Below are 14702 nucleotides of genomic sequence, written 5' to 3'. Positions count from 1 at the left end.
ATATGGGGTTTATACATTTAACGGCCATAGAAGTGGTAGGAAAATGGGTTTACCATAAGGGTGCACTATACTGGTACATGAAAGAAAAGGTAACATCACGCACCACAGTCGTTTTATCCAACATACAGCTAAGCAAGCAAGCAAGCCCATAACTGTAACGTGAAAACTTTCACAGCCATGACCAGCAATGCAGGAAGGAGGATTGAGGGGTTAACTGGCTCTGCCATGATCACCAATGCAGGGGGGGGGTTGGGGAGGTTAACTTTCTTTGCCACAAAAACAAATGCAGGGGCAGGAGAGGAGGGTTCATTTTCCCTGCCACAACCACCAATGCAAGTGGGTGCAGGTGGTTAAATTTCACTAGGACTGACCATTTGGCACACATTCATTTCACGAATGCAGGGGTGTTAATAGTGCTGACACCAGTGCTGGGCTATTATTTCATTCACTGGCACCTATGTTGGGGGTTATTGTATCCACTGACTTCAATGTTGGGCTTTATTATTGTTTCCACTGACACCAATGCTGGGGGTTATTATTGCATTCACTGACATCAATGTTGGGAGTTATTATTGCACTTACTAACACCAATGTTGGGAGTAATTATTTTACTCACTGACACCAATGCTGGGGGTAATTATTGTACTCAATGACACCAATGTTGGGTTATTTATTCCAACTTCTTGAGTGAGCATTGGGATAGGCTGCAAAGAATGCATGCTACTATTGTGTGGCCCTCTGGAAGTGCCAGGGGCTGCACTTGAGGCCCTATATAATTTTCAAATTAAGTACAACTGATTTAGAGGTGTGGCAAACTTCCTTTTGACATTGTGTTTTCACTTTCTCTGAAGACTGTTAAATACAGATGCTAACGGAGCTGGTTTACATTACACATTTTGCAAATGTATATGAAAATTATGTGCCAACATAAAACAGAATGACATTATTATGGCAACCTATTATTAAAATACATCTGAGGTCATTTAATTAAAGGAGTTTTCAAGAAAAAGTATCAGAACATAATAAAAATCCTTATTAGATTGCCCAGGTGAACAAGTGCAAAGAGTACCTAATCTCCTGCTCTTTGACTCCATTGCTGAACTAGCATAGGCGAGTGCTTTTCTCTCCTTTCCTACCAATGCACATCAAGTAAAGGGTCAGCTCTATTCACAACACAAACACTAGTAAATGATCATTCCGCACTTTTGGGACTGTGCGATGTATCTGCTAACAATCTCATAACTTTGTATCATGCACTCCCTACTTTTCCTTCTCATAGTGGCATCCCTCTCTCCTTAAATTCTCACTCCTTCACCCACCTTCCCCCCCCCCCCCCCCCACAGCTTATATATATATCACCCTCACTCCTGTCTTCACCTTATTACTGCACTCATCAGCTCCTGCTAATTCTAAACCCATATACCAATAAAGCCTGCAGGCCACTGGGACGTGTCCCCCCACATAAGTCGCACTCCAATATCACCTCCCTCACCCTTCTGCTTCTCCTAACTTCTGGAGATATTTCCCCAAATCCTGGACCACTATCATTTACCTTTGGCCAACATACCCGGCACAACCCATCCTCATATAGCAGCCACAATCCACACAACCTCATTTCTATTCCTCTTAAGCCTAGAGCCAGCCTCCCCTTCACCTGTGCCCTTTGGAATGCCCGCTCTGTTTGTAACAAATTCACCACCATCCATGACCTATTTATCACTAACTCCCTGAACCTACTTGCAATTACTGAGACCTGAATTTAAGAATCTGACCTTCCTTCTCCTGCTTCTCTCTCCTATGGTGGCCTCCTGTGGACTCACTCTCCCAGGCCTAGTGGACCGAAAGGAGGTGGTGTTGGAATCCTCCTATCCCCTCAAAGCACTTTTCAGATTCTTCATCCATCCCCCTCTCTGTCCCTCTCTTCATTTGAAGCTCACTGTATTTGTTTATTTTCTCTAGTTTCAGTGAGAATTGCTGTGATCTATCGGCCCCCTGGATCGGTATCAAACTTCCTTGATGACTTCTCTGCCTGGCTACGCTACTTTCTCTCCTCTGAAATTCCAACAATCATTCTTGGTGACTTCAACATCCCTGTTAATCTTAGCACTCCTGCTACTTCTAAGCTGCTGAGCCTCACCTCCTCTTTTGATCTAAAACAATGGACAAGTGCTTCCACTCTCACTCTGTTGGCAACTGCCTTGACCTCATCTTCTCTTATGCACTTCGCACACCCTCTCCAATATTCCTTTTCCTCTATCTGATCACCACCTTATTAGTTTCACTCTCTCCTTGTCTGCCTCCTCCTTGTCTTCCAACTACCAAACTATTACCCGTAGAAACCTTCGCCATCTTAACCCTTCCCTTCTTTTTTCTGCTACAGATTGTCTCTACGACAAAATCTCATCCTTGTCCTGCCCCAACTTGGCTACTTCTGTCTACAACAGTTCACTGTCATCCACCCTGGATACCTTCGCCCCCCTCACTACGTACAGAATCAGGCCCCAACCGCTACAACCCTGGCAGACAGACAATACCAAAAGCCTTAAAAAAATGTAGCCATGCTTTTGAGCATCTGTAGCGTAAAACTAAGTCACAGCAAGATTTCAGCCAATATAAATCTGTCCTTCAAAAATACCATTCTCGCCTGTACACTGCCAAACAGACCTACTTTATCACTCTCATTAACACCCTCTCACGCAGTCCCCGTCAACTCTTTTCAACCTTTACCTCTCTACTTCATCCTCCATTACCCCCACCCACTAACTTAATCACTGCCCAGGAGATTGCTTTTCACTTCAAAAATAAGATTGAGACGAGTCATCTCGAGATCTCCTCTCTATAGACATCTCCCTCACCTTACACTTCTTGTCCTCCTGCACAATCAATACTTCTCTCTTTTAACCCAGCTACTATAGAGGAAGTCACTAAACTTTTTTCTAATGCCCACCTAACCTCCTACCCCCTGGACCCTGTTCCTTCTCAAATACTATGGTCACCATCTGACTCAATCCTACACTCATTAACTCATATCTTCAACCTCTCACTCTCTACTGGCATCTTTCCCAACCCTCTAAAACATGCAATAGTCACTCCCATACCATCAAAAGGCCTCAGACCCCACCAATCTTAACAACTTAAGACCCATCTCTTTACTCCCTTTTGCCTCCAAACTCCTTGAATGTTTAGTCTACAACCGACTTAGCAACCACCTCATTGAAAATAACCTTCTTGATCCCCTTCAGTCTGGATTTCGCCCACAGCACTCCACAGAAACTGCCCTCCTAAAACTCACAAACAACTTACTAACAGCCAAAATCAAAGGCCATTATTCCATACTATCACTCTTGGACCTTTCTGCTGCCTTTGGTACAGTTGACCACCCCCCTCCTCCTCAAAAATCTCAATTTGCTTGGTCTCCATGGCTGCCCTTTCCGTTGGGGTCCCCCAAGGTTCTGCCCCTGGACCTCTACTATTTTTCGATCTACACGTCCTCCCTGGGTCAGCTGATAGCCTCCCACGGCTTTCACTACCGTTTATATGCTGATGACACCCAAATCTATCTCTCTGCCCCTCAGCACACCTCATCAATCTCCTCACACATCACTGATCTACTAACAGACGTATCAGCCTGGATGTCAAACCACTTCCTCAAACTTAATCTATCTAAAACTGAGCTCTTAATATTTCCTCCCCCACATGCCCCTTCGCCTGACTTCTCTGTCAAGATCAATGGCACATCTATCAGTCCGTCCCCACATGCCAGGGTGCTAGGGGTAACCTTAGACTCTGAACTGTCCTTTCAGGCCCACATACAATCCCTACCCAAATCATGCCGTCTTAGCCTCCGCAACATTTCCAGAACACGCCCTTTTTTAACTAATGGCACCACCAAGCCTCTAATTCACTCCCTGGTCATCTCTCGCCTCCACTACTGCAACTCCCTCCTCATTGGATTACCTTTACATAGACTACCCCCCCTTCAGTCCATAATGAATGCCGCTGCCAGACTAATCCACCTTACCAGCCATTTAGTGTCCTCCACCCCTCTCTGCCAATCCCTCCACTGGCTTCCGCTCACCCAACGAATACAATTCAAAGTACTAACAATAATTTACAAAGCCATCCATAACTCTGCCCCTAGTTACATCACTAACCTAGTCCCAAAATACCAACCAAGCCGCTCTCTTCGGTCATCCCAATACCTCCTGCTCTCTAGCTCCCTTGTCACCTCCTCCCATGCTCGCCTCCAGGATTTCTCCAGAGCTTCTCCCATCCTTTGGAACTCCCTACCCCAATCTGTCTGACTGTCCCCTAATCTATCCATCTTTAGACGATCACTGAAAACCCTTCTCTTCAAAGAAGCCTATCCTGCTTCTAACTAACACTGTTTTACTTCCTCCATCAGCTCACCCCCCCACAGCTATCACCTTTTGTATCAATTGACCCTTCCTTTTTTTTGATTGTAAGCTCTAACGAGCAGGTCCCCCTAATTCCTCTTGTACCAAATTGTAATGTAGCTGTAATGTCTGCCCTCATGTTGTAAAGCACTGAGCAAACTGTTGGCACTATATACGTAAAACCTATATAATAATAATAATGTGTATGTTTACAAGCAAGTGGCTGATAGTTCACAGAGCCCAGTAGCTTTGAATGATTTTTTACTTTTATGTGCGATGAAAACAATATTTTACTTTGGCAACAGTGAGCTAGACATGGGTGTAACAAAGATAGGGTCTGTTCCAGGGCTCATTGTTCTGAAGGCCCAGTTCAAAATGTTTCTACTCTGCACCAGAAAAAAGAAGAGCCATTTTTATGATCCCAGTCTGTGAAAGAATGTGCAGCATTGCATACATGTAGGATTATTTACTATAAGTAGATGTCATACATGGATCACAGTTTACATCAGGAACCAGAATAGTTTAGCTGGTCATGCAAGACATAGCCCATGTCCCGACACAGGTGTCTCAAGTCAGAATCTTGAAGGTACAGAATCCAAACTTCATATTCACTTTTTTTCTGTAAACAGAGAGAGAACCACTATCTGTCCCATCATTTTTTTATTGGAGATCACCACTTTCTGGGTTTCCACTTTAACCACAATTGACTTGGCTTTATATTACCCACTAGGACCACCTGTGACCTGGCTTTATACTGCTTAGGATTACTGCCATTACCTGGAACATCTATTTATTGCCTAGAATCCTTTAAGGATACTATGTAGAACAAACCATAAATATGGAACACATTCACATGACAATAAACACATAATAAACAATAAGTTCAAAGTACAATGCTACCTAGCATCAATCTGAAGACGCTGTAATTTTCTAAAACTGTTAAAAAATCAGATTATATTGGAAGGGACACTGATGTGAGTGGTCCAGTTTTCTCAATTAAGCCCTGCATAATCTGTCTGAGCTGCATAAATAAATATATTTTATTTATTTTTAATCTATATCACATTAAGTCAAGAACATTATTTAGAGCAGTAATGGTCAACTTACTTGAAAAGGGGAACATCAAGTGCAGCCCCTGATATCACCAAGGGCTACATGTAATAATCAGTACCTTTAATAATTTAGAAACTGTCAAAGACTGCAGCCATGCAACAAGCGATGGTCAAAGACTACAAGCATGCTATAAGAGTTCGTCAGAGATTGCAGACTTGCTACAGCAGATGGTCAGAAACTGTGAACATGCTAGCGGAACTGGCAGAGACTGGGGACATGCTTTAAATCAGAACTTCGGGGAAAATGTTTTTATATAAATATGTAGGTGCTTCCATACCTTTCAATAAATTGTTAATGTACAGAGTCCTGTTGCCTGTGAGAAATCTAGCATTCTTTAACCACTGGTCTTGTACATTCCCCTCTGTAGTCCATTGTAAAGCAAGCGGTGATGTAAGTACATCGCTTGATTGGGCGGACCCTGGACCACCAACGGTGTTGCATAACTGGGTTTGTTGGGCTGGAAGACTCCTCATCTGTCCCAATTCAGATGACCTCACTGACAGACCATGTGTGCCTGCAGGTTATGAAAAAATCTATACCTAATACTATGAAGATAATGTATAGTGTAATCACACCCAAAAAAATGTGAAAGAAGGAGAAGAGTGTGCAGAGATGTGTGTGGTTGTTGGCAGATCTCTGAGTATAACCAGGGCTTTTTTTCAGCAGAAACGTGGGGGAAAGCATTTCCGACACTTCCAGCACTGAATGTATGTAATAGTAAGGGGTGCTGGAGAGTTAATGATACTGGCTACTGGAGGATCTATTTTTGCATGGGGTCTATTGTTACTAGTGGGTGTCTTAGGTTGCTGAGGGGTCGATTGTTGCTGGGAGGGTTGCTGGGAAAAAATAGATGTTGAGAGAGAGGTCTATTGTAGCTGCTGGGGATTTACTGTTGCCAAAGTGGTATTTGGTAACAGTGGGCCCATTGCTGGGGGGGGGGGGGGGTATAATGCTGTGTGAGCAATCTATTGTGGTGGGGGAATATATTATTGCTGGAGGGATCTATTGTTTCTGAGGTGGGCTCTTTTTGTTGCTAGGTGGATATATTGTTGCTGGGGGGATCTATTTGTGCTGGGTGGATCTGTTATTTGTTGGGGGATATAGTGTGGCTGGCATGGGGTCTATTGTTGCTAGGGTGGGGTCTGTTGTTGCTGGTTGCAGGAGATCTATTTTACAGTTTTTTTGTTATCATTAACAAATTGCATACAAATTACTTAACACCACAAAATATTACTTGGTTCTGTAATCTCTAAAAGGGGTGGTACTGGAAGGTGGGTAGAAGGGTAGAACCAAGGGATAGTACTCAGAAGTAAGTAGGGGTGGTGGAGACAAGGGGTTACTCAAAAGGGGGGGGGGGGTTCCTGCACCTATTCTCTGAAAAAAAAAAGCCCTGAGTAGAACACTATGACCTGCCTTAACTCACACGTTTGGTCCTGCCCACTCGAGACTCTAAATCCCAGGGCATGATGTAGTAGTGGCGACAATCACTAACAGGAAGTGATGTCACTACTTCTGAGATTCCTCATTTACTAAAACTAAAGCGTGCAATATCTGGTGCAGCTGTGCATGGTAGCCAATAAACTCCTAACTTCAGTTTTGTTAAAAATAAACCTGGAAGCTGGTTGGTTTCTATGCAGCTCTGCACAATTTTTCTGTAAATCAACCCCTATGGGGTTGTCCATGTTCCTTCTCTGTGACTCAGGTTTTGGCCTTTCTCCAGTTTGGCATTGCACAACAGCTTGCCCCGAGTATCATTAAAGGCAGGTTTCTGCCCTTGCAGCCTTTTTTTAATGTTCCTTGGCCACACATTCTTGACTCGCACTTTCATCCAAGGGTTTCATCATGTGGCACTTTCTGTATGTTCCCCGTCTCCACCATGAGACCTGAACTTTTTTTCTTTCAGTCCTCCAGAAGCCTCCCCTTGGGAGTATTTAAGGCATTCCTCTACTTACATTTTCTTTTTTTTCTTGTGGTAATGTTAAAGTACAGTAAAGTTTAAGATTAGTAAATGTACAGTAGTTTACTAGTAAATGTAGTTTCATTATGTAAAAAATACCCAATTACGTGCAAGGAAAAAAAACAGCATTTTTGAAATGTGATGTTTGAAATCACTAGAGCTTTACCATATTTACTAATCTCTGGGGGAAATTAGTGCAATTGCACTTGCATAGTGCACAGTCAAGTTGCCGTTAGTAAATCCACCCCTTCCAGGCGCAACAATATCTTCCAGGAGGTGGACTTGCGTGCCTTGAATATTGCAGGGATCACTGAGCCCAATAACCCCCTGTTCCTCAAAATATGGCTTTAATAGCAAAGCCACCATGCAAGCCAGAGATGCTAAGCAGGGTGATAGAACGAACACTGAGACAGAAGATCCTCCCAGTCAATCACCAGGAAGCGTCTGTGACTAGCTACATGATGACTAGGCCAGTTTGGAGCTACCAGAAGGACCGAAACCCCTTTGGCCTCTATCCTGCACAGCAGGCAAAGGAGCAGTTTGAGAGGAGGAAAGGTGTGAATGAGATGATACTGCTCCTGTGGTACCATCGTTGCATCCACCTGGGGGTTCCACTCTCTCATCACAAAGCCATGCCATGGGACCACTTCCCCAGGGGACCACTTCCCCTGATCCATTGTCTGGTGACTGAGGTAAGCTGCCTGCCAATTCTCAATACCTGGAATGTGCACAGGGGAGAGAGCCACAATGTGCTGTTCCGCCCCCCCCCCCCCCCCCCCAACAAAAATGCGATAATCCTCCAGTGCCTCTGCTGCGCTGCTTGTTCTGTCTTGCCAGATGACATAAGCCATAGCTGTGGCATTGTCCGATTCTGTTCAATGCTTCAGATACAGCCTGATTACTCGCTGCCCCAGGATGATGATGAGTAACAGAGCCTCTTCTGGAGTCCAGCGATCTAGTGCTGATCTCAAACCCTGGATACATCCCAAGCAGGACATGCTGCCATCCATCATGACTACCATCCAGTGGAGGGGGGAAAGGATTTCCCTGATCTGTAGGGGAAGAAACTGGAGCCCCCGGCAGAGAAAGGCCTTTGTCAACCAGCACAGACGAATCTGGTTGTCCAGATTCTAGAAGATTTATACGATGTAAACAGAATTTGTCTCTGCAGAATGTGTGTAAAAAAACTATGCATATGGGAAAGCTTTGAAGGCAGACACCATGAGACCCAGAGTCTGCAAGCAAGACCGCAGGGAGGACTGATTGTGGGACAAGAGCAATGCAATGCAAAGCTTTTAGAGCTCAGCTCGTCCACCAGGAGAAATATTGTGGCCTGCCTTGAGTCAAGACTCAGGCCCAGACCCTGATCGGGGTCAAGGCAGACTTCTTGAGGTTTCAGAATCATCTGAAGTTCTGCAAGGAGTGCATCACGAGCTCCACATTGTCTGTTATTGGGGCCCAGGAGTCTGCCTGCAGGAGTAGGCCAGCCAGATAGTCTGTCACAGCAATCTCCCTTTGTCTCATCAATGCCAGAACTGGGGACAGCACCTTAGAGAATGCGAGGAGTGCCATAAAACTATAATTTGCATTCCCCACTGCAAAGCAAAGTAACCACCGATGTCCCTTGTAGATGGGAAAGTGCAGGTATGCATTCTTGATATCTATGGATGCAATAAAATCTCCCTGTTGAAGAGAAGCTACCACTGAACAGATGGATTCAATCTTGAACTCCTGCCCCTGCACAAAGCAATTCAAGTTCAAAACCATCCTTTTTGGGCCCATAAAGAGGTTGGAGAAAAAACCTCTGGAACCATTCCGGCTCAGGCACAGGCACTTTCGCTCCCTGGCACAGCAGATTCTGTGCCTCCCTACACAGGGCCCATATGCACAATGGCGGAAGCTGAAGATTGGAGGGAAAGAATTTCTCTGGTGGATAATAAAGAAGTTATATCGTGTAGCCAGACACAACCCGTTCATGGACCTATTTACGCAGAATGAGGGAGGTCCATGGGCCCAAGAAGAAGCAATGATGACCCTTAATCCTGGAAATGGGTCAGGGCAAAACTTCAGACTGAAGAAGACTTGTCCACAGGCTTAAAGTCCAGGAGCACTTGGCACCTTGAAGGGCTTGGATCCCTTGTCAGATGAGCCAGGAGAATGAAAAAGCCTCTTATGGGCAGTAAAGGAAGTCCCAGACACGGTTCAATCCCCTTCTTGGCCTGTGAGAGGAAAGTACTCTTGTCTCCTCTGATGCTCTTGATGATGGCAACCAAGGTAGCACTAAAGATATGTTGTCCTTGGAAATCCACCAAGGCCTTTTTAGAAGTCTGGTTAGCAGATCAGCATTTGAGCCAAAGCATCACTGGCAAGACAGAAAGCTTGGAAGGAGTGAAGCAGCATTCAAGGATACTTCAGAACCTTGACTAACTGGTCAACGATATCCATGAACACCAACGTCAATGCAGGCCACAACGGCGACCCCGAAGTGGTAAACATAGAGCAGGCAACCGACTCAGCAGTCTGCAGAATTCTTAAAGGAGGGAGACCCCTGCTTTATTCTTCATTTTTTCCGGATGTCTTCCTCAAAGGGGTAACGTATTGTGATTGGCCGCTCCCAATCTCCGTAAATAAACGTATCAAAATATGATAGGTAAGGAAAAATCCTTAATGGACATAATGGAGGTATGCCAGGAAGAACTCACCACCACCCTATCATCAGGGGAGCACTGTGGTTGCTAACATAAATGCTGCCTGTGGCTGTGGTCAGTGATCCAGGTGTGGGTGCTGCTGTGCCAACCATGCCTCAGACAGAGCTCGCTCCTGGCCCAAGAACCACCTCTGCATTCAGCCTTAGAGGGGAATCACCTTTAAAATGACTGCCGCCACACGAGTACAAGAAAATGGCTTGTCCAGCCCGGCAACAGATCTCTGCAGAAAAAATCCCAGGGAAAAAGAAAAAAAAAGGGGGGGGGGTGAAGCTATGGAACCAAAAGTTCCTGCAGGGAGCTAGGTTCTTACTCCTGACTTGCCTATAGCAGAGAGGGACTGACCTTAGGCAGTATTGTGTTCTTTTTTTCTGCCTAATACCCTACTCCTGTAGGTGGGGCTATAAACCCTATGGTCAATAATCAGAAGAGTTGTGTCCATCAGTGAATGTAAGAGAAGGTAATATCCTATGAATGGCTTGCGTAAACCCCATAATACAGACACATGTGGCCCCCAGTCCAATCACCTCACACATTCTATCCAGACACAAAAAAGATAATTATACTAGACATCTGAAATAGTCTGAGTTACTCAGAGGAAACATGGGAATGATTATGTTTTTCTGCATATGTCCAGCTGTGGAGTTTGCCCCATCACATCTGGTCTTGTAGACCCAACAGGAAATGGGAGAAAAATCTAAATCTAAAGAGAATTAAATTCCCATCTTACAGATTTATCATAGGGACCATTGTCCCAATTGAAGGTTTATATCCCACTTAATGCTCTGTTCATAACGTCAACAAAAAAAGCCTTTGCAAACACTTTATAAGAGTACTTTCAAACTGAGGTAACTTTCAGGCATTTTAGCGCCTGTAAAGTACCTTAAAACTGCCTCCCATGCCACCTTTTTAGTGCTTTCACACTGGGACGGTGCGCTGTGGGACGAAAAAAAAAAGCATTTTTGGGGTGGTGTGGGAGCGCTGTATACAGGCTCCTACACTGCCCTGCAGTGGAATGAATGGGCAGCGTTTCCGAAGCACCTGAAAAGCGTTTCGGAAGCGACACAAAACGGACGCTATTAACCCCTTCTTCAGCCACTAGTGGGGGTTAAAAGCTAGCGGCTGACAAGTGGGGCTAAAGCGATGGTTAAGCCGCTAAAACTATTGGCTTTACCACTAATGGACCCACCACCGCCAAATGACATGCAAATTGACTAGTGTGTTCAACTCATTATATGAATAAATAAATATGGGGAGTAGGTATTCAGGGATTCAATGCTTCCTCAACAATTAGGTTTCTTAGGATGTCCAAGTGTTTTGCAAACCAAAAGTTTATATTTCATTAATTCTATTTCCACTAATTTGGGTACTGTGGGTAAATACAGTTTGAAGTTAGATCTGTAGTGAATAACAATGTTAGTATATTTTGTAAGTATTACAGTTGCACTTAATACTGTATGTGTCCCGTGGCATCATGTATTATGACATCTATGATATGACTGAGTGTCCAAATTAGCAAGTACAGTTCCCAAAACATTTGTAAGTCTGCGTTGTCTAAGGCCGCGTACACACGGGCGGACTGTCTGACGGACTTGGTCCGCTGAAACGTGTTTCAGCGGACAATCCGCTCGTGTGTGGGCTTCAGCGGACTTTTTCAGCGGACAGTCTGGCGGACTAAGTCTTTCGGAATTTCCGTAATATTGTCTGTCCAAACTTGGTTTCAGCGGACAGTCCGCTCGTGAGTAGGCTAGTTCGACGGACTAAGTATGGCGCATGCTCAGAAAGGATTTACACGGCCGAAGGTTGCATTGCAGTGTATTGGACGTCGAATTTCTAGTCCCGTCGTACGTGCCGTACACGTCATCGCGCAAGCTTTCAGCGGACTGTCTGTTTGTCGTGTGTGGTCAAGTCCGTTCATTCAAAAGTAGGACGGACTGTCTGTCGGATTGTCTGACGGACTTAGTTGGCCAGACAGTCCGCCCGTGTGTACGCGGCCTAAGGCTACTGAGCCCTGCACAATTGCAGACACAAAAGGTGTATATTTTTCTCCCATAAGTCCTTACTTTACCATCTGGGACTTCCCCTCCCCAACCTCTCTTTTCATTTTATTGTGCTCATCAACAAGGGTTCCATACATTTAAACTTTTTGGACTAATTGTAGCTGTGAATAAAAAGTGGAGCTAGGAGTTCATGGTGTCTACTACTGTCTACAATAAAATGGGACCCCTCCTTCTAGCCACAAGGCACAGGGAAATGGATGCAGCCCATCTTGAATGGAATCAATCAGTTTATGTAGCACTGTGTATACAAATGGTATGAGCAAAAGACAGCGGAACTGTGGTATTGATGCCAAGATCTGGCCATTCTAAAAAATTGGTGGGCAGAGATTAGGAGGAGGCATGTAAAGCTCACAATGGGTCCTCCTCTCCCCAGCAGGGCAAGGACAAGGGGTGGGCAGGAATCATGGGAGCTGGGGGGGCACGAGGAGATGGGGAGGGGGATGGGGGGGGGGGTGGCAGGTGATAATAATTGTTCTAGGAGGGAACATTTGGGGAGGTGTGCGAGGAGTGGTGATTTGGGGGATTTGTATTGGGAGGACGGATGAGTGAAGAGGATTTGTGCTAGGAGGAGGAATGTGTGGGGTTTGCGCTAGATAAGATGGTGGTAGTGGGGGTGAGGGATTTGTGCTGTAATGAGAATTGTTTTGTTAGTAGGGATGATTGCAGGGTATTTGTGCAAGGAGGAACAATTTGGGGGGGGGGGGGGCAGAGGATTTGTGCTAGGAGGGGAGATTTGGGGGTAGAAGATTTGTGCTAGGAGAGGGGAAGTTTTTCGGGGGGACAGGGGGTTGTACTGCAGGCATATGAGGAGAGAGAGTACTTGAGCTGGGAGAGATGGGGGGGGGCAAAGATTTGTGTCAGGGGGATTTCAGCAGTGGGTGGATTTGTACTTAGAGGGAAAGTATGCATATTAGTGCTCAATTATTATTATTTTTTTGGGGGAGTTTTGTTGACACCTAATCAAACATCTTTGGTGGGGCGTAATTTGGCATGCTTGCCCTGGGCTCAAGATGACCTTGTCCTGGCACTGCTCCCAGGGATCTTGTTTAGGAGTTTTTTTAATTTTATGGGTAGAGAGAATAATATAGAGAATATTTTCTGCCAAGTTTAAGTAAAATTAAATTGTGCGTTCCCCGGAATACACATTCCCCCCATAACTACACACACACATCTCTTATTTTAATGACAAATCTAAAATTGAATCTTTGTGACATTGAACATCAATACAAATAAATGATTGAGTCTCCCCAGTAAGAAAAAAACAGCATCAATAACTTGATAGAGGGTCTAACATTCCCCTATTCTATCCAAAACAAAAAACACTACAGCGCATGTAAACACAATTTTATTTTTAGTGTTTTTTGTTTTATACATATCAGGTAATCAATAAATAATGGCGAGCTACCGCTTGTATTAAAATTATGACATTACTTGCAAGAGATATATATTTGGTATTAAATAATCAATATATTATTAGATATATGCACATTCTATCATGGAGAAATGGTAATTTGCATCATACCACCCAAACTATTAAATATATTAGCTCCTTTCCTATTTTTCTTTTAGCTGTTGTTTTAGCTTTTTCATTACTCTCCAACTGTAATATTTGCATTTTATATCGCAAAAGGCATATTGCCCTGTAACATAATCCGCACATATATGCGCTCATATAATGTATGTTCTCATGTGGTCTCCAATATAATGGTAATTAATTGTTAGACAAAAGGTACATGCGGTAAAACAAGGTACTCACCTCAGTGTAGTGTAATCCTTTTTTAGAGAACGCTGTGACCCTCATCGGACGGCAAATCCAATGCAATCAAATTCTGCCTCAAATGAAATCTTACCATAGCCACAAAAATTCACGAAAAGGACCAGGCCCATTAAAATTAAAATTTCCAGAACAGGAAAATTTCCCCTATCTGGCAGTGGAGTAAAAAAATTTCCCTGACACAGCAGTGAGTTTAATTTAGGATTTGGGGATTGATGCAGCTCACACTGTCAGAGGAACCATTATCCTTTCACCTGAGAAGAGGCTTACCACATATATGAATATTCATGAGAGGGCTGACTACTAACATGTCTATGAGTTGATTGTATGCCTGGGATCTTTAAATACCACTGTAAATGCTACAGCGAAGTATAACAAGTGCCTACCCAACTGACATATACATTAAAAGCTACATTTTTTTTGTACCTTTTTTTTTCTTAAGTAAACTCAATCTGTATTACTGTATTAGTAATATTTATTTATTATAAAAAATTATATTTTTGCCATGAATCTTTAAACATTAGAATGCAAATATTTGTTGCAAGGATAGTATGTTTGCAAATTTTCCTTAATTATTTTAATTGCAAACTCTAGAAATGTTTATATGTCATTTTGTGATTTGTGTGGAATCTGATGTTATCTGGAGAGAACTTTTATTTGTATTTCAAGAGAAGTATTTAGTGTATTATTCTACAT

The 14702-nt window shown here is 43.8% G+C and overlaps 1 protein-coding gene across 1 annotated transcript in view; it reads right to left on the bottom strand.

Moving 5' to 3' along the window:
* Window positions 1-14253, bottom strand: part of CNGA1 (cyclic nucleotide gated channel subunit alpha 1) — a 108739-nt gene extending 94486 nt beyond the window's left edge. The window contains exon 1 of the mRNA XM_077477530.1: window positions 13989-14253. The gene's annotated coding sequence lies outside the window, so the exon portion shown is untranslated. The remainder of the gene's footprint in view (window positions 1-13988) is intronic.
* Between the last annotated feature and the right edge of the window lie 449 nt (window positions 14254-14702).

The sequence above is a fragment of the Lithobates pipiens genome, unplaced genomic scaffold, assembly GCF_037356315.1.
Source record: "Lithobates pipiens isolate NorthernLeopardFrog02 unplaced genomic scaffold, aLitPip1_a1.2 Scaffold_13, whole genome shotgun sequence".
NCBI lineage: Eukaryota > Metazoa > Chordata > Amphibia > Anura > Ranidae > Lithobates > Lithobates pipiens.
The sequence above is the reverse complement of the archived record's forward strand: the minus strand, read 5'-3'. Positions and strand labels throughout refer to the sequence as shown.